Raw genomic sequence first — 21104 nt, 5'->3', positions numbered from 1 at the left:
GGGAAGGGCTTATCTTCTAGCATATAGAAACTTGAGGAAAATATTATAAAGGAAGTCTTTTCCTGAGCTTTGTTGAGATACATAAAAGGCAAAAAGTTTCTTAATGAAGACCTTGATGTAATTTATATTTTTGCATAAAATTGTGAGTGTGAGTGAGTACACAAATTGTGGTATATCCATAAACTGTAATAGTATCTCATGACAGAAAGGAATGCTGCGTTCAAACATGCTACAAGGTGGATAAATCTCAGAAGTTTTATGCCAAATGAAAGAAGCCAGACACAGAAGAATAAATGTTGGATGATTCCATTTATGTAGATGTCCAGAATAGGCAAATCCATAGAGACAGAAAGTAGATTAGCAGTTGCCTAAGGCTGGAGATGGGAATGAGGAGTGACTGCTAATGGGCACTGAGATTTCTTCGTGAGGTGGTAGAAATAGTCTGAAATCAAGTTGTGGTGAAGATTGCACAGCTCTGTGAATATAATAAAATATTATTGAATTGTGCTCTTAAAATGGATGACTTTTATGGCAGGTAAAATTTATCTTAATAAAGCTGTTAAAATGAAAAAAAGGAGCATGACTTTTGCTAGATGCAACTGGAAGACCTCTTTGGAGAAAAGGTATAGATAGAAGTTTTGAAGCTTCCCAGAAGGATGATAAAATAGGGCACAGGCTGAACCATGGATTCTGTTCCTCCTGGTTACAGCAGCATCCTTCACTCCCTGGCAAAGATGTGACCAGTTTCCCTCAAGGTTGGCCAGCTGGCATTTAGACATGTGTCAGTATTTGCTCTGAGACAGGTGTGCCAGCTCGAGGGAGAAGGAGAACAATAAATCTAGATGGGACCTAGCCTCACAGCGGGGGCAAAGGAGGCAGTAACAGCACCAGAAAGGAAGGAAAACTAAATCAGGGGTGACACAATCCCAAGATAAGAGGGATTCAGGAAGAGTCAGAAGCCCAAATTGAGTGCAAGCCAGACAGTTGTATTACAAGCAGCACTTGAATCCTGTTAGCACGGAGCAGAGGTGGCGGGGTTCACTGCCCAGCGCTATTAAAGGTGCCTCACGCAGCATCCTCCTGTCAGTGTGACATCCTGCCAGAAGCAGCGGTCCAGCTTCTTATTCATAAATGTGATTGGGAACCACACTTGAGTATTTTTCCCCATCTGTCTAATTAAGTGTAAGCCCCGAAAGGCAGAGACCAACGTGAGCTCCAGTTCATGCTCTCAGCATAGTTTTCGGTGCTGGATAAATATTAAACAATAGTCTAGTAATAAAAGGCTAGCATTTTCTACAGGGCTTTTGTGTCTGAAATGGAAAGAAACCCTTTGAATGGAGTAGCAGGAGTTTCTCCTGGTTTTCATATTTCTCAGCAAGAGGCTCACTCTCTATTGTCGATCACATTTTTCATACCTGGTAAACCAAGCTGACTGAGGATTATAAATGAAGCAGTTTTATGTTGGAGGATAGCTTTGTAAGACCTCAGGTGATAACTAGTTCTTGTTAGAGCTAGGAAGCAGCTGAGGAGTCAGTTCATCATGTTAGTTCCTCTGAAAGGGGTTGATTTGGCTCAACCTAACGCTAGACGGCTGCTGTCTAATGGAACTTTTTGTGACAGTGGAAATGTCCTATAATATAAAAGTAATATGCAGCCAGTAGCTACCATATTGGATAATCGAGCACTAGAGGCTCTTAAGTGGGAAAGAGCCCACAACTTTTTCATAACCCACATCAAAGTTCATTTGTAAACAGCAATGAAAATTTTTCAATAGAAATAATCATCATGGTAATCTCTCCTGTCGATTCAACAAATATTTACTGTGAGTTTTCTGAGTGTCAGGCCCTCCTCTAGATTCTGGAGACATTTCAGTTAAAAACAAAAAAAGAGAAAAAAAAATTGAAGAAGAAAAACCATATGATCACCTCAATAGATGCAGAAAAAGCTTTTGACAAAATTCAACACCCATTTATGATAAAAATCTGTCCAGAAAGTGGGCAGAGAGAACCTACCTCAAAATAATAAAGGCCATATATGACAGACCCACAGCAAACACCATTCTCAACGGTGAAAAACTGAAAGCATTTCCTCTAAGATCAGGAATAAGACAAGGATGTCCACTCTCACCACTACTATTCAACATAGTTTTGGAAGTCCTAGCACAGCAATCAGAGAAGAAAAAAAAATAAAAGGAATACAAATTGGAAAAGAAGAAGTAAAACTGTCACTGTTTGCAGATGACATGACGCTATACATAGAGAATCCTAAAGATGCCACCAGAAAACTGCTAGAGCTCATCAATGAATTTGGTAAAGTTGCAGGATACAAAATTAATGCACAGAAATCTCTTGCATTCATATACACTAATGATGAAAAATCTGAAAGAGAAATTAAGGAAACTCTCCCATTTAGCATTGCAACAAAAAGAATAAAACACCTAGGAATAAACCTACCTAGGGAGGCAAAAGACCTGTATACAGAAAACTATAAGAAAGTGCTGAAAGAAATTAAAGATGACACAAATAGATGGAGAGATATACCATGTTCTTGGATTGGAAGAATCAATATTGTGAAAATGACTATACTACCCAAAGCAATCTACAGATTCAGTGCAATCCCTATCAAATTACCAATGGCATTTTTAATGGAACAAGAACAAAAAATCTTAAAATTTGTATGGAGACACAAAAGACCCCGAATAGCCAAAGCAGTCTTGAGGAAAAAAAAAACGGAGCTGGAGGAATCAGACTCCCTGACTTCAGACTATACTATAAAGCTACAGTAATCAAGATAATATGGTACTGGCACAAAAACAGAGATATAGATCAATGGAACAGGATAGAAAGTCCAGAGATAAACCCATGCACCTATGGTCAACTAATCTATGACAAAGGAGACAAGGATGTACAATGAAGGAAAGACAGTCTCTTCAGTAAGTGGTGCTGGGAAAACTGGACAGCTACATGTAAAAGAATGAAATTAGAACACTCCCGAACACCATACACAAAAATAAACTCAAAATGGGTTAGAGGGCTTCCCTGGTGGTGCAGTGGTTGAGAGTCCGCCTGCCGATGCAGGGGACACAGGTTCGTGCCCTGGTCCAGGAAGATCTCACATGCTGCGGAGCGGCTGGGCCCATGAGCCATGGCCACTGAGCGTGCGCGTCTGGAGCCTGTGCTCCGCAGCGGGAGAGGCCACAACAGTGAGAAGCCCGCGTACTGCAAAAAAAAAAAAAAAAAAAAGGATTAGAGACCTAAATGTAAGACCAGGCACTGTAAAGCTCTTAGAGGAAAACATAGGGAGAACACTCTTTGACATAAATCACAGCAAGATATTTTTTGATCTATCTCCTAGAGTAATGGAAATAAAAACAAAAATAAACAAATATAACCTAATGAAACTTCAAAGCTTTTGTACAGCAAAGGAAACCATAAACAAGACAAAAAGACAATCCTCAGAATGGGAGAAAATATTTGCAAACGAATCAACGGACAAAGGATTAATCTCCAAAATATATAAACAGCTCATGCGGCTCAATATTAAAGAGACAACCGAATCCATAAATGGGCAGAAGACCTAAATAGACATTTCTCCAAAGAAGACATGCAGATGGCTAAGAGGCACAAGAAAAGCTGCTCAACATCACTAATTATTAGAGAAATGCAACTCAGAACTACAGTGAGGTAGCACCTCACACCAGTTAGAATGGGCATCATCAGAAAATCTGCAAACAACCAATGCTGGAGAAGGTGTGGAGAAAAGGGAACCTTCTTGCACTGTTGGTGGGAAAGTAAACTGATACAGCCACTATGGAGAACAGTATGGAGGTTCCTTAAAAAACTAGAAATAGAATTACCATATGACCCAGCAATCCCACTACTGGGCATATACCCAGAGAAAACCATAATTCAAAAGGACACATGCACCCTATGTTCATTGCAGCACTATTTACAATAGCCAGGTCATGGAAGCAACCTAAATGCCCATTGACAGAGGAATGGATAAAGAAGATATGGTACATATATACAATGGAATATTACTCAGCCATAAAAAGGAACGAAATTGGGTCATTTGTAGAGATGTGGATGGATCTAGAGACTGTCATACAGAGTGAAGTCAGAAAGAGAAAAACAAATATTGTATATTAACGCATATATGTGGAACCTAGAAAATGCTATAGATGAACCGGTTTGCAGAGCAGAAATTGAGATACAGAAGTAGAGAAAAATCATATGGACACCAAGGGGGGAAAGCCGTGGGGGATTGGAGGGAGTGGTGTGATGAATTGGGAGATTGGGATTGGCAGGTGTACACTGATGTGTATAAAATTGATGACTAATAAGAACCTGCAGTAAAAAAAAAAAAATTTTTAATCATAATCAAAAAAAAAATACGTGGCAAGGTCCCTGCTCTTAAGGAGTTTATAATCTAAAGTGTAGAAACAAACAAAACAGAAAGGGAAGAGGAAAATAAATGAATGATTAAAAAGAATAATCAGTGTTTTCAAGAAGCACACAAAGTGGTGAGATAGATACTGAGCTTCTTTATACAGATCAGGGTGGGTGTCTTTGAGAGGTGGGATGCAGGCTCTAGTGGGAAGAGAAATGGGAGGGAAAGATTGTTCCAAGAAGAGCAAGTATCCTACAATGAAACCCCAAGGGGGAAAGAGCTTGATGCATGTGAGGATCTAAGTGAAGGTGGCTGGACGTGGTGAGTGAAGAGTAGAAAGGAACAGATCACGTTGGTGATATAAGGCGGGAGTCAAAGCATACGTGGCTCTATACACTGTTGAAATGCATTGGAAAGTCTTGGGAGGATTTCAGGTAGGAGAATGACATCAACAAGGTATAATGTAAAAGTTTATTCTGACTGCAGAGTGGAGGGCAACTTGGAGGAGGGCAGGAGAGGGAGTGGGGACAGCAGTTAGGAGGCTGCTGTGGTCAAAAAGAGCTAGGCACGTGGCGATGTTGTAGCAAGGGTATGAGCTTGGACGTGAAGGGCGGGGATGGATCTGAGAAATGACTTGGGGAAATTGACAGCACTGACTGATGGATGGGACCTTAGAGCAGGAAGAAAATGGAGGAATCAAAGATCATTCCCAGGTTTTTAGGTGGAGAAACTGGTGGACCTCTGGCATCGCTGGCAGTATTGGAAATGGAATAGAGAGCTCTCTTCCCACTCTAACTCTGTATTGGCTTTGCATATCCACTAGTTTTTACTGATATGCAAGGTTGGGTGATAAGAGGGATTGAACAGGATCATCCCATTTAGTGCTGATGCATTTCTGTTCCCAGACCTCTCCCTTCAAAGTGCCTTTTATATAATGGCTGCAGTTAACTCTAAAATCTATTATGTTGTAGAACTATAAGAAGCTTCTAGACCATTTGCCCCGTTGGTTCCCAGCCTTTTAAAATGTGGGACCCCTCTGTAACAACAAAGTGTGGATCTCTATATGATGGCAATAATATTAGCTGTCTGCTTCCTTTAAATGGGATATGGGCTGAAAGAAAGATGCCAAACACACAGCCTCTGTAGAATTAGATTAGACTTTCAATGTAGCCAGCCAAGAATGTGGAAACCTACTGAAACAAGGTGACATACAAGACAAAGTTGCAGCAATTAGAATCCCGTTGGAGTCAGGAAAATAGTGGGATTTTTGCAATACCATTGCCCTCCAGGGCTTATACAACCAGCCCTCAAACTATGTCCCAGAACTACCTAAGCACTTAAATTTAAGGGAGTATTTAAAAAAATCATACTCCCCTACTTTTTGGCTCACACTTGGCATCCCTCTCCAGTGGGGAGAAGGCAGAGTGTGTGGTCAGATGGGGTAATATCTTCCTCTCCTTCTCCTGTATCCTGGAAAGCCCGTTTCTCCTCTGTGCTTTATAGAACTTACCCAGGGCCAGGCAGGGCCTGCATTGAGCCCTTTTGTGCGTTATCTCACATGATCATCACAAAAATCCCATGAGATAGACTTCATGTTTTATGCTATTAACAGATGAGGGTGCTGAGGCTTCAACAGATAAAAAGTAACCTTATTTTGGGTATCTATTGATGAAGAAAATATATAGCAACAAAATTGCTATAAATTCAATAGTGATTTTGGATAAATGTATCTCATTCATTGCAACAACACCTATCTACTTTGGAAAATTAGTTGCAATGTCATTCACTTAATATTTAAACAGTGTTTAGAATGTCAAGGATTTGAGACCCTCTTGCAATTATCAGGCTCCTCCCAGGGGTCCTGTAGTCATGACTGACATCTTCTGATCAAACCCATATTACTTGTTCTAGACTAGAACATTGAAGTTTAAAGAGGGCCAGTTATTTGGCCAAGGGCAAAGGACTTGCTGATCACAGAGTGGAGGCGCAGACCTGGTCCTTCCACTTTTCTGTTCAAAAATTTTACTACTGTATCTTGTTCCCTTGTAAGGTAAATAGATCATCTGCCCGAAGACCCCAGAAAAGGAAGGTGATTAAATCAGGATCTCCAGGAGAGTTGAAAATCCTACTGGTAGGAGTTGCCTAGAGAGCATTGTAGAGAAGGATCAAGAGGCCCCATCTGAATTTACTGGAAAACAATGTAGTAATTGATTAATGATGTCTGCCATGAGTACATGACTAGGAGTTAAGTCACTTGTGCCATGTATTTTGATGTGAACTGGTCATGCCTTGGTGGCTTTTAGGTGAATTTAGGCTGGTTGTCCATGGTGTGGAGCTGAGCTCCACATTCTTTGTGTCTCTAAGTGCCAGGTCAAGTGCCTTTAAAAAAAAAAAGAGCTACAGAACTGCACTAGCTCTGGGCACTGGGGGATATGTTCCATCTCCTTTCTGTCCCACTCACCAGCTTATGATTTTTTTTTCTTACAAGCAGACACTAGCTATAAAAAAGTTCCAAGCCTAGTGTACAGAAACCTTCCCTGAGAGGGAAACAGAGGTAAGGCTGAACCGAGGGAAACCGGACCATGATAACTAGGGGTTGCCCTTGACATTTATTCTGAAAGTTAAGTCGAAAAACTAAAGAGTAGCATTTAAAAATTTCTCTGCTCCTGTTTACCTCCAAACCAGCAATTGTACATCTGTGTACACAGCTGAGTTTGGAAGTAGCATTGGGAAAGCAGAATTTTCAGTAGAAAGCCTGAATCCACACACAGGGGTATTGACCAGAAATGTAAGGGCAAACTAATTCAATTACTTTCAGTGGAGTTTAACCTATAATCTTCACCCAAGCACAGGGGTACCTCAGACAAAGAGAAAGAACTCTTAAAATTGCTGGTTACCCCGAGAAAGAGCGAGCAGGAAGCTAGCCTTGTGTGCATGAGGCTTCTTGGAGGGCCAGAAATCTGTTTCTGTCAGCACAGGAAAAACCATCATGGAGCAAGGAAAGAAATGGAAATCAAAGCGAAAGTCACATACTCTTTTTCACATGACCTGGTATAATTATTAAAATGCTGAATTGCTTCTTTTAAAGGTTTTTCCGCTAGAGGAAAGAATGTCAGAACCACTCCCCTAAACCTACTCCCTTCTTTCAAAAACATCTGTGAGAGAAAATAAAACGAAATACATATTTATATACTTTTTTTTTCTTACAAGGGACTGGTAAGCAATTTGATCTCTTTTATCTGAAAGTTTTGCCAATGTTTTCATCAGTTCCTGCAGAGATAGCTGTGATTCCACGTTTTCTTTGAACAAAAAATAAATTGGGTTTCTTTGCAGTGAAAAATAGAAGGCTTGCTAAAAGCACTGACTTCAAAATAGTGCTTATCATACATTTGTGGAGAGCATACTGAAGAAACCATGCCTGGCACCGCGTGTGCTGAGAAGCCCACTTCGGCTTCTTCTGGAAAAAAGCCTGAGAGATGTGCTCAGCTAGAGAGTGTTGGTATTTCCCTTTGACTCTCTTTCTGATTCATTCACTTGTGTCTCCATTAGCAATTTGTTTTTAATTCAGTGTTCTATGGATAAAGCATCTTGCTGGAAAACAGGCACACTTTACGTGCATATGCCTGACATTTTAAAAAATGAATGTAACGGAACTCCATGCTCAAAATAAACAGGCTGTCTTTCCCTTTCTCCACCAAACAATATTTATAAACCTCCAGGATAAATGAATTTTCTGCCAGCGGTACACCTGGTCTGGCTGTGTAAGTGCTTCTTTGTATCCTTTGAAAGAACTCAGTTCTGCCCTGAACACCCAGGTGCAGGAGTCACTGGCCGTCAGGAAGGCTGACCTTCTCCAGGTGACCTGGATTCAGGAGAGCAGTGCTTCAAAGCTAATCTAAGAAACTTCTTGTAGTTTACATGTTCCTAATGGACAGTCTTGTTTTTTTTGCTTCATCGTAATGATCTACTTCCTCTCTGTTCTACACGTTCAGTAATAAACTCATCGATCAGTTGGCATCAAGCATATCTGTGATGAGTCCCAATTCCACTATTCCCTGAGACCCTGGGCAAGAGACTTAACTTCTCCAAGGCAGGTTACTCATCTAGTTTAAAATCTGTGTTTTAATATATATGTATAGTGATGTTGAGCATCTTTTCATGTGCCTCTGAGAAATGCAAATCAAAACTACAATGAGATTCACTTTGTTATAAAGCAGAAACTAACACACCATTGTAAAGCAATTATACTCCAATAAAGATGTTAAAAAAAAAAAACTACAATAAGGTATCACCTCATGGTGGTCAGAATGGCCATTATCAAAAAATCTAGAAACAATAAATGCTGGAAAGGGTGTGGGGAAAAGGGAACCCTCCTGCACTATTGGTGGGAATGTAAATTGATACAGCCACTATGGAGAACAGTATGGAGGTTCCTTAAAAAACTAAAAATAGAACTACCATATGACCCAGCAATCCCACTACTGGGCATATACACTGAGAAAACCATATTTCAAAAGAGACATGTGCCACAATGTTCATTGCAGCACTATTTACAGTAGCCAGGACATGGAAGCAACCTAAGTGTCCATCGACAGGTGAATGGATAAAGAAGATGTGGCATATACATACAATGGAATATTACTCAGCCATAAAAAATGAAATTGAGTTATTTGTAGTGAGGTGAATGGACCTAGAGTCTGTCATGCAGAGTGAAGTAAGTCAGAAAGAGAAAAGCAAATACCATATGCTAACACATATATATGGAATCTAAAAAAAAAAAAAAATGGTACTGATGAACTTAGTTGCAGGGCAGGAATAAAGATGTAGACATACAGAATGGACTGGAGGACACAGGATGGGAGGGGGAAGTTGGGGTGAAGTGAGAGAGTGGCATGGACATATATACACTACCAAACGTAAAATAGATAGCTGGTGGGAAGCAGCCGCATAGCACAGGGAGATCAGCTCGGTGCTTTGTGACCACCTAGAGGGGTGGGATAGGGAGGGTGGGAGGGAGGCTCAAGAGGGAGGGGATATGGGGACATATGTATGCATATGGCTGATTCAACTTATTGTACAATAGAAACTAACACAGTGTTGTGAAGCAATTATACTCCAATAAAGATCTATTAAAAAATATATATGTATACACACACTTATCTTAAAAGGCTATTGTAAGGATTAAATGAGAAAATGCTTGTAAAGTGCTTAGCACAGAGCTGGGCATATTCATAATTATTAGTTGCTAAACCAATGATTAGATAACATTATTGACATTTACAAATAGCTTTGCGTTTTACGAAAGTACTATCTTGAACAACATCTGAAAAGCAATTTGGTGTCCACATTAATATCTCTCTTTCCATGTGATTTTAATACTTCAGGTGATTTGTCTGGGCTGGATTTCTTAGCCCAGGTTAAAATAGTTTGGCTACAACTGAGCCTGCTTCCTCCAGGGCCCTGACCGACTGGGCAGTCATCATGTTCTAAAGAAAATGATCTCTGCTACAGACTGGGCTTGGGTTGAGTGTTAGGGACTCAATAAACTGCAAAAAATACATATATTTATATATATACATTTTTTTTTCTAATAATTAAATAAAGTCTGCTAAGCAAAAAAAAAAGAAAGAAATTATTCATACATTCTCAAACTGAGTGATAGTGTCTCTTCATACATTCTTCTTCTGGAGCTTCTATGAAACATTGATTTGGAATCTGTCCCTGTTGTCTCCTAACAGCTTTTATGTCATCTCTTTATCTGTGCTGTATTCTGAGTGGTCTCCTTAGTTCCATTTCACCAATTCTTTTTTTCAGGTGTATCTGATATGACCTGAAACTTGCTGATTATGGTCTTAAAGTTCACAACTACAGTATGTTCTGCCGCAAATACTACATTTGGTTCTCTTCTGAATCTTCATGATCCGTTAACAGTAATGTCCTGTTCTTTCTCTACAGTTTCTATGCCTTCTTTATTTTTGATATTGAACACATTTATTTTAGAGTTTCGATCAGATGGTTGTCTTCAGTTCTAGAGGCGTGAATTCTCCAACTTACTGTATCAGCTGATTCTCCCTCGCGGTTCTCGTGCAGATCACCTTTTTTTTTTTTTTAATCATTTGGCTTATCACTGGTGTTGGGGTGAGGTGGGGTGGAGACTTTTTTGGAAGTCCTTTATGTCCTGGATTATAGAATTAGCACCATGGAGTAGTTAAACATGGGATCCTCCTATAATTCTTTTTATGTTTGTTTCTCAGCTGGGGGTTCCCATGCCACATGTCAGTTTGGACCTATACCTGATCATCATGTGATGTAGGCTGTGGGTTCTGATGTCTTTGTAACTGTTTCTCTCACCTGTAACTCCGGTAGACTGCAGTCTTATAAGCAGCAACCCTAGGCAAACAAACCCTAGTTTTTCTAGTCTTGCTCTCAGAGAAAAAAAAGTATTTAAAGGCTCCACTATTTCTGTTGTGGGCTGAAGTCCAGCTCCCAGGCTCTCATTATCCAGAAGGTCCCCACGGCATCAGGTCTGTTCAGATTTTGCGGCCCTCTTTCTTTCTGGGGATTACCTTTTGCTTGCAAGCGCTGATATGTATGTACTTATTTTTTTTGTTCTTTTTATGTTTTGTTCTTCCATTCTTTGTGTTTTTAATAGGAGGATCCCCTTCTGTGCCCGTTTGGTGTTCTGGGTTGCCCCAGCATCTTTTCTTAGAGAGCACTGCTCAGGCCTGGGTTAACTCATGAAAAGTACCTACGCAAAGCATTGAGCCCAGAACTAATTCAGTGCTTTGATTACAACTTTGGACCTTTGGTTAAAGCTATGCCACCCATTTTATTTAATGAGTCGTCTTGAAATCTAGTGTGTGTGTGTGTGTGTGTGTGTGTGTGTGTGTGTGTGTGTGTGTGAAAGCCCTATAGGCATTTAATCATTAAAAGATACAAGGAGCAACTTCTCATGAGGTTACCTCCTTACCTAAAGAATGGACTAGGAAACATTCCTTTGTATAAACCAGCCCCAGGTTATCTCAAAATCTAAAAGGGTAAGTGAAGGCAGTTTGTTTTTCCCCTAGTACAGCCAGCCAGTGATTGTATTTTCAGCAGTAAATAGATCAAGCCAGTGGTGGGCTAATGTTTTCAAAGAGCGTCTAAGTGGTATGTAAGGTATGAAATTTTTATGAAAATTTTGGCTAAAAAGACCAACACCCTTTCTTATTGACTTGGTGTTTTATTGACCCAGGCATCTCCATAGTTCTTAACCTGTAGAAACATAATTTGGGTTCTAGAAATGTTCTGTTGTAACAACAATAACCAAATAGTTTGTTCGTACAGACTTTTCTCCTCTCTTTTAAAATCATTTCCTATGGTGTAAAATAGCACATTTCCCTGGGGTAGAACAAGCATGAAGAACAAAAATCAGGACCTAAGGGATGGGGGTGGGGAGTAGAGGAAGAACGATATGGGCCTTTCTTTCTAGCTGCTAGGACAATAGGGCCAGAACTGGGTCAGGAAAGTGAGATATTTACCTCGGGCACAAAATTTAGGGAGACTCCAAGAAGCTCAGTAATTAAGGTAAATTATAATTTTTATGCAATATATTAAAAAATTAAAACTGGCAAACTATGAGCCCTGGGCCTGCTTTGGTGAATGAGGTTTTATTGGAATCAGATCCAGGATTAGGGTGAAGTGAGTGAGACATAGTTGTCTAAGTGCAGGGTCAGATACTACTCTCATTTAAAATGTTAATATTTTGCCTATCATTTTTTGCATTAATTTTTAGTTTTAAGATATTGCCTTAAAATATTATCTTTATTACCCCTTTTATTTATTATTCAAGGGGAGTGCCTCACTTACATCATCGTGGGCCTGGCTCTTAAATGGAAAGCTATCATAGGGAAATGGTAATGGCCGAGTGGTTACATTCGCATAGCTACTGATAAAACCACCAAATCAACCCTCTGGGAGGGATGATCTTCATGACGTTTTACCCTCAGTTTTGTCCTCTGCAAAATGGTGGCAACAACAGTACTTCCTTTATGGGATTACAGTGAGTATCAGTGTAGGCTGTTCAAGACAGTGCCCAGCACATGGGATCAGTGAGCAGAGTAGCAGTGATGATGAAAATAAAAGATAAGTTTAGTAATTTCTAAACAAAGGCAGATTGTTTAGGGCCTTGGTTGTCTTTCTAAGGACTTGTTTATTGGGGTAAAACATATATAATGTACACTGTAACATTTTGCCCATATTTCAGCATACAGCTCTGTGGCATTAGGTGCGCTCACGTTATTCTGCAACCATCTCCAGAGCTTCTGAAGGGTTTGAACTCTATCCTACAAGCTCGAAAGGACCTTTGAAGGCTTTGGAGCAGGACGTTGGCCTAAGGGAGCATGTGGGGAAAATGAATCTGGGAAGAGAACCTACCGTGATGTAGAGGAAGAAAAAAAACAGGAAACAGGAGGGTTCTGCAGTGGACCAAATGTGAAGTGGCCAAGGCACTGACTGAACAGGAGTAATAAGAAAGGGCAGAGAAAGAGGTTGGTGAACCTCATTAGACAATGACAGAAGGGTGGAAAGACTCTAACGGGTGAGGCGAGATTTTGAAAGAAGATACAGCTCATCGTAAAGTTCCTTTAGGCATAAAACAGTAGAGCTGTGGGTCAGACAGACGCTTGGCTCCCAAGGCGGTGTGCTGTAATCGGCTCCTACTGGCAGAGCCGATTCTTCAATCTTCAGGAATTTTATGAGCCAGTTGTTAAATACAACCTTAATTAAAAATTAAATAGAAATGTACAATTAAATAAATTACATTAGAAACAAAGGTTATAAAGATTCAACACCCATCACTTCCTAATTATTTTACTACATTTTAGTGCTGTCGCTGCTTTTGAGGTTATTTATTCTATCTGTACAGCAAAATACTGTATAATGGTATGCCACTAAAACATCTTTTCTCAATTCCACTTTCACTGCCATTCTGTTAGTAGCTAGAAACTGACCTTGGTGGGAGTATTTACACCAGGAAATTAGCAAAAGCTACAAACTGTGACTGGGTTCATTGTTATGCTGATTGTCTAGATCTAAGAAGGTGAAGGAGAAGTGTTCATAATGCAGATTCCACTTAACAGTGTGTTGCGTCAGTAGCCATTATCCTAGAAATACATTTTAAATCAAGGTTGAATGGCTATGAATATAAGACTTCAGCAAATATCGAAAAAGCATTCTATAACAATCAATTGGGATTTTAAAGAAGGACTATTGTATGTTTTATTGTTACTTGTAAATTGTGTGCTGCGTATCTTTTGTGTCAGTAAAACTTAGAATTATATTTTCATTTATGCATAATTATTTTTGGCACATCAGTTGTTGGACATTTACCAGCACACTGCCAACCATAATCTTCTCTGATAAAGAGATTCATTTGTATAACATGTGGTAATCATTCGTGTCTTTTCGAAGGACAAATGACTTGTTCTCCAGTCAAAAGGGAAAACCGGACACATCCTGTACCTGGTACGCACCGAAATGGTTTTTCTCCAGGCAAACCACACTATTTCAGCATCTTAATTTTATACTCTCACCTCCAGCAACAGTTACCATTGTTTGAGCACCGCAGTCTACCAGCCACTATGCAATGTGCTTTATTCACATTTCAATCCTCCCTTACCTCTTCAAGGTAGGTCCTAGTGTTATCCCCATTTTATAGACAGAAAGACCAAGGTAGCTTTACTCTCCTAAGTTTGTATAATTAGTAAGTAGTGAGGGAGAGATTTGAATGCAGACCTTTCTCGTTCTTTCCAGTCTCTTGATTCTGATACCTTTGCTGCCATATTGCCTCCAAAAATTGACACGGAGATAAACGTTTCCTCTTCAACATAGATATTCTTGGCAATGGTTACTGATCACTTACTATGTCCCCCCTGAAGTGCTGGGCACCAGGAAATTCACACGAGAAGCCTATGAAGTGGCTTCTGACTCCCAGGAGTTCATCCTGTTTACCAGCTCTTATGCGAGCCAGTGTCCCGTTGTCCTCAGCAAGCTCCCGCAGTTTTACAGTCAGAGGAGTCTCTTCCCAAACAAGCTGCACTCTCGTCACATCTGATTCTAGTTTGGCTTCATTTGCTCCAAGGCCGAGACATTCATTTCTTACACCTCTTCTGCTCATCTCCTAAATCTCCCTTGAAGAATTCACTTGCTGACTTCTCCCTCTCGGTGCTTTTTAAGGTAGTTGCATGCTGACGCAGAAATCGAGCAGTAGGCACCTCCAGCCAGGAGGTCCACACAGATGGTACAATTATCTTTGGTTACAGGGCCTAAGACGAGTCTCCTATCAGAATTGCGTGCTGCTGTGCATGCTGTCAGCTCCGCTACCTAAGATGTGTCCAAAATAAGAAATTTCAAGGGTTGTTGAGCACTCTCATTTCCCAAGTGGATCGGTACAAAGAGCGTTTGACATTGGAGGCCTAGAATTTGAGATACAGTGGAAGAACTTTTCAGCACTGGGTGTCCCTTTCCCCCATATTCCAAGGCTGGTCTGAGTTCACGAACGTCTCAGGATTCTGGTTCTTTCCCCTTATTTCCTCTTTCTCCGTGTCTTCACTTACCAAGACATTTCCCTTGCTTTCTGCTTTGAAACTAGGCCACTAATTAAGAGAGAAGTCAGAAATCATGTTGATATTGTTATCTGTGATGCAAAAGGAAGCAAGGCGGAAACAAGGTCTGCTAAAGATAGAAAAGCAATCCTTCTGTTCCCCAGTGATTGAAACGTAAAGATTCTAAAACATTAACAATATAAATAAACCAAACATAAGCAAACATATATATTGATATTCATATAAATGTTTAGGCATGCCCACATATCATATAATGGCATTTATTCTTTTTTTTTCTCAAGAGGAAAAAGAGAGGGTCATTGGTGAACAGGAGGGCCCACTGTCTAAGTGTCCGTGTGGGTGTGCCCTGTGTTTTGAATCGTATAAGCATAGAGCTGATCCTTGTCCTTGAGGGGTCTAGAGGATACATTTCCAAAACTGGAAAGTACATGCCGCTTTGTGCAAGGCCTAGCATCGCCAGCAGTCATTGTTTTCTTGTGCAGCTACTGGCGTGTATGTGCTAGGCACAGAGTACGTGCTTCCGGCGCACGGTCTGATCTGTTCCCTGTACCCATCAACACCTGAGGCGGAGACCATCATTTCACACTCCAGGAATGGGAGGTGGAGAGCGCTTATGCTGTGCGGTTCACTGTTACAGAGATGGTAATGCGGTGAGGCTAGAATTGAAATCCAAGTCATCTGATCTGGAGGCTTGGCCCTTAGCCTCAGTGAGGGGCGGGCCCAGAGACCGCACAGACCTGGGTTCAAAGCCCACCGTGCCTCCTCCTACCTTAATGTTGTGGGGGCGGCGGGGCAGATTTACTTTTCCTTCCCGAGCCTCAGCTTCCTCCACAGCAAATAGAACCAACCTTGCGGGGTATTGTGAGGATGGGAGAGAATGTGCAGGGGGAGCTTCAAACAGGGCCTGGCCGGCAGCTGACAGTAATTAGTAACCGATTTGGGTGACTAATTCTGTTGGGAAATACTGCCCAATCTTCAACAGGTAAACATTAGATGTGAGTAAAGAGAGAATTATTGTAAAAACCCAGTTCATCTGATGTTGATTCACTCTATTTATTCCTTTGTTCATCCATTCAACAAATATTTATTAAGCATCTACTCTGGTGTGAAACATTTTCTTCAGTCCTTTATGTGTAACTTAAAAAATAATGCAACCTGAAAACCACACCGGGCAGGAGATATAGTTTCTGAGGAATCTTTCGGCATTCACCAACCCAACCTTTTTTTTTTTCTTTGCGGTACGCGGGCCTCTCACTGCCGTGGCCTCTCCCGTTGCGGAGCACAGGCTCCGGACACGCAGGCTCAGCGGCCATGGCTCACGGGCCCAGCCGCTCCGTGGCACGTGGGATCCTCCCAGACCGGGGTATGAACCCGTGTCCCCTGCATCGGCAGGCGGACTCTCAACCCCTGCGCCACCAGGGAAGCCCACCAATCCAACCTTTTACATCACCTGTCATGTTGCAGGTACCAGGCTCAGCTCGAGGGCGGACTGGATACACTCCCAGCCATGTCGGGGTGAGTGTTCCTGGTCTAGCCTGAGAGCCAGCATGCCACATTTTCAGGGGTGAAAACAGAGAATTCTGAGTGCAGAGCAGAGGCAGGGCTTCAGGGTCTGGACGACTTCACCTCTAAGACAACTTTTGAGGGTGTTGGGATGGGAGGGAGGATGCAGGCCTGGGGAACAGTGAGAAAACCAATATGGTTGAAGCATTAGGTGCAAGGCGGCTTGCAGGTGGAACATCCATTTACCCTTTGGAATACAGTCTTCCTGTTGGCATGGCAACTGCTGCAAAATAAATTCAAGGTGGTACTTCAGATGATGCCTTGGAGACTGTCCAGGAGTCATTTAAATTGCTTGTTTGTTATGTGTAAGAATTTGCCTACCCTCCAACCTGCAGTTGCAGCCTGGCAATCTCTCGTTTCTTGTGCTGATGTTGTTTCTTGGGTCATTATCTTCCTTAAGCCATTTTTTTGCATTTTATTCTGCCCATCTCGAAAATATACCCAGGCATGGTGTTGATTTTCCCAAGCTCCCTTGAGATCCCCTCGGCCTTGCCTCTCTTGCTCTGATGGAAATGCTGCCAGGGTGGTGTTTACAGTCTTATTTCTCAGCCCCGGATCCCTGCACTGAGCTGTGGTGGATGCCACGGGGCACTCAGCCCGTTCCCTACCGCCCCCCCCCCCCCGCCCCGCCATGGGGTTTGTGGAATGGTCTGGAATTCAGGATCCTCATAAGAGGACAGAGGTTCTCCTTCTTGGCTGAGGAATGGCAGTCAGTGGTGACACTGTAAAAGTCTGCTAGATACAGAGCTGCCCTACAGACCAAAGCCACGTGTCTGCTGTCCCTGACCAATTCTAAAAGCAGAGTAAAACAGAGTTCATGAAAAGCAAATAAATGATGTAGGGTGTTCTTCCGACTGGGGTTCTAAAACCAACAAAAGTCTTCAGCTTCTTAGATCAGTGGTGGATTTGCCAAAGCAAAATAAACGTCTAAATCTCCTCTTCCTGCTTCTCCTAGGGGAGTGTGTGTGTGTGTGAGAGAGACAGAGAGACAGAGAGACAGAGAGACAGACAGACACATCACAAGGACACAGGGCTGGGGAGGGTGGCATTGGAAGGAGCTGGTGTGGCTTCACCTTGGGCTGGGAGTGTTGATCAGCGCACCTTTCCAGGAGAACCTGAATATAAGATCCTTAGGCCCAGAAAGAACCTCTCATATGTGGACTCTCTGGGGATTCAATTCACACTCTTCCCACTTTCTTTCTCGCTGTCTCTTTTGAAATTCAGGGGAAAGCATTTCCCTAACTCTCAGATAATAAAGAGAGAGAACTAAGGGGCTTAAAGGTCAAGATTTGTAAAACTGAGCAAACTGGTCTCACAAGGTTTGGATCTGGAGTGATGGATCTGCATCAGGCTTGGTGACAATGATGGGAGAGGGGTCAAGCAGGCAGTACACACCGCAGACACTTCTTTAGCCTTTAGCTCCAGGCACCGTTCTGAGAGCTCTGCATGCATTAGTTGTCTTAGTCTCTCAGGGATCTTACGAGGTAATAACGTTACCGTTAGTGGTGTTTGTATGTCCTTTTTGCAGATGGGGAGACTGATGTCTGATAGATAAGTAATGTGCCCAAGGCCTCACAGATAATAAGCATGAGCGCCGGGATCTGAACCTCTGCCTCCAACTATAGACCAGTGGTTTTCAAACTGGGGGCACTTTGCCCCCCATGGGACGTTTGGCCATGTCTGGAAGTCATATCTTGGTGGGGGACTGTCACTGGCATCTAGTGGATGGAAGTGAGGGATGCTGCTAAACACCCTGCCCCTCCCAACAAAAATTTACCAACCCCCAATGTCCCGAGGGCTGAGGCTAAGGACCCCTGCTCTGGATATGTCGCCTCTTACAGTTCTAGTACTGAGCGAGATGATGGAGGCTGAGGACCAGATATAAGGCTTGAGATCAGACGCTCAAGCTGTGAGTAGTCTGAATCCACCCTGGCCGGCCCAGACGCCCCACTTCTGAGTTCTCTGGTACAGGAAGCAAGGTTCTCCCGAATGACCTTCTGCTCGGCTTCTGGCTGAGTTTGGCGGGGAGCTGCTGGCTTTTTGCCTGAGTCATCACAGGAGACCTGGCTTTGGAATCTCAAGACCACATAGTAGGGAATGAGAAGAAAGCGCTCGCGGCAGTTATTTCCCGTTCCTTGCCTGCCCCCCTGGAGTCTTCCATAGGAGAACCTTTCTAAGTGGGGTCATTAGGAAATATAGTCTGTGATTTTACAGGAAACATCTGCAGGAGAATGGTGACCTATGAAATCCTCTGCTGGGGGATTTTTTAAGAACATCATCATTGCAGTTTGGTTTCAGCCTTCTAGGAATCAAGCTTCCTCCCTGGGTTCCCCAAGGGGTTGCTTCCCTTGACCCAGAAAGAGTTAGTTGTAAGATTACCGTCAGGTTTGCTACGTTCAATCTGAATTTCCCATGTACTTTTGGTGAAGTGTGGTCCTTGAACCAGTGGTCATGGCATCACCTGGGAGCTTGCTAGAAAAGCATCACTTTGGGCCATGCCCCAGATCTACTGAATTAGAATGTACAGTGTAACAAGGCCCCAAGTTACTCATATACACTGGTCTGTAGAATTTTGATTTTCACTCTGAAAATTTTTCTAAGAATTGTGGGTCCAAATAAATGGGAACTCTCCTCTCTTAAGCCTTGGATTCCACAATTATAGAATGTTTGTCAGACGGGCTCCAGGGCCCTGCTGCAGCTCAAAAATGCTATGATGTCCCAGATTCATGCAATCATGCCGTTGTTTCCAAACAATCCCACAAATGAATCAATGCAGAAACGTTTGAGTTACTTCACCAGTTATATTTCATATACTTTGAGTTGACCTCCGGGCTCTTTGCAGGAACCCCTCCCACCAAGAAGGAATATTTCCTATTAACAGCCACTCTTTTTGGTTGTGACAGGTGATCACTTATTTGATCTGACTTCTTCCATTACTCAACAGTTTCCTAGTCCAGTTGCCATGTCGCTAAAGGGATATGAGTCAATCTACTTCCCAGTCCTCTGTCAATGCAGCCCCCTCCCCGTGGGACTGACATTATTTCAACGTGCTCTTAAAAGTTATCCCAACTTTTTAGGTTAAGGTCTAGTTTTAAAAACCTCATTCTAGGGTTCCTAAGCCCATGTATCTACCCATCCATCTGAACGTGTGCACGTTTCCCAACTACTGTCGTGTTGGGCTTGCTCTCTTCCCTCTCAATTAAGCCGCAAGGCTGTAGGCTCTGTCCCTATCAGCCGAACAGACGACTTTGTCACAGAGATCTTAACCAAGATGGCTGCTGCCCTGGTGAGAGGTTGGGTATTCAGTGGAGACGGGGTCACAAAAGCAGTGTCTGCAGGGACCATAAAAGTGAAGGGGCAGTGCCTGTTACCACAGTGCCTGGGGAGATTCTGATAACCTGTGGGGCAAGTGGAGAGGTGACAAGTGACACGTGTACAGTCCTAGCTGGTTGTTTCCAGGCAGAAGGGCATCAGGGCCTTTATATGATCTGATATGTTTTTTGCAAGAGACAACACAAATTTACCTTCTGACATCTTCATATTTTTAAATATTGGTTATAATTCAGTCTCTTTTTTTTTCTAAAAACACTGGGTGGACAGAGGGAAGTAAACACATCTACAGACTTTTTAAAATTATTTTTATTGGAGTATGGTTGCTTTACAATGTTGTGTTAGCCTCCACTGCACAACACAATGAATCAGCCATACACACAGATATCCCCTCCCTTTTGGACTTCCCTCCCATTTAGGTCACCACAGTGCATTAGGTAGAGTTCCCTGAGCCACACAGTATGTTCCCATCAGTTGTCTATTTTATACAGAGTATCAATAATGTATATATGTCAATCCCAGTCTCCCAATTCCTCCCACCCCACCCCTTTCCCCCTTGGTATCCATAGAGTTGTTCTCTATGTCTGTGTCTCTATTTCTGCTTTGCACATAAGGTCATCGCTACCATTTTTCTAGATTCCACATATATGTGTTATTATACAATACTTGCTTTTCTCTTTCTGACTTACTTCACTCTGTATGACACTCTATAGGTCCATCCATGTCTCTACAAGTGACCCAATTTTGTTCCTTTTTATGACTGAGTAATATTCCATTGTATATATGTACCACATCTTCTTTATCCATTCCTCTATTACACATCTGCAGATTGAGTCAGACCTCAGGCTCCCAGTTGTAACGCTCTGGTGGAGATGAGTCACTTTTTAAATCTTCAAACTAATCCTGTGAAGAATGGTGCTCTACGATCACCCCCATTTTATAGGTGAGAAAATTGAGGCACACAGAGGTGAGGAAACTTGCCCAAGACTGTACAGCTCGTAAGTGTTGAGAGCCAGAATTTGGTGCTGGTGAGCTGGGTCATGGGGTTGTAAAGCTCAAAGCCCAGCCAGGGTCAGATACAAGGTCAGCACTTGGAAATGGAGCAGGGAGGAGACTGGCCTTCATTTGGTATGCAAATCCCAGAGCTGTGCTCTTACCACCCTTTACTTCCCAAGCCCAACTAGGAACAGCTCGGAGTATGATAGCTCAAAGCGCTGG

This window comes from Phocoena sinus, chromosome 11 (genome assembly GCF_008692025.1).
Source record: "Phocoena sinus isolate mPhoSin1 chromosome 11, mPhoSin1.pri, whole genome shotgun sequence".
Classification (NCBI taxonomy): domain Eukaryota; kingdom Metazoa; phylum Chordata; class Mammalia; order Artiodactyla; family Phocoenidae; genus Phocoena; species Phocoena sinus.
Note: the sequence above shows the minus strand (reverse complement) of the source record.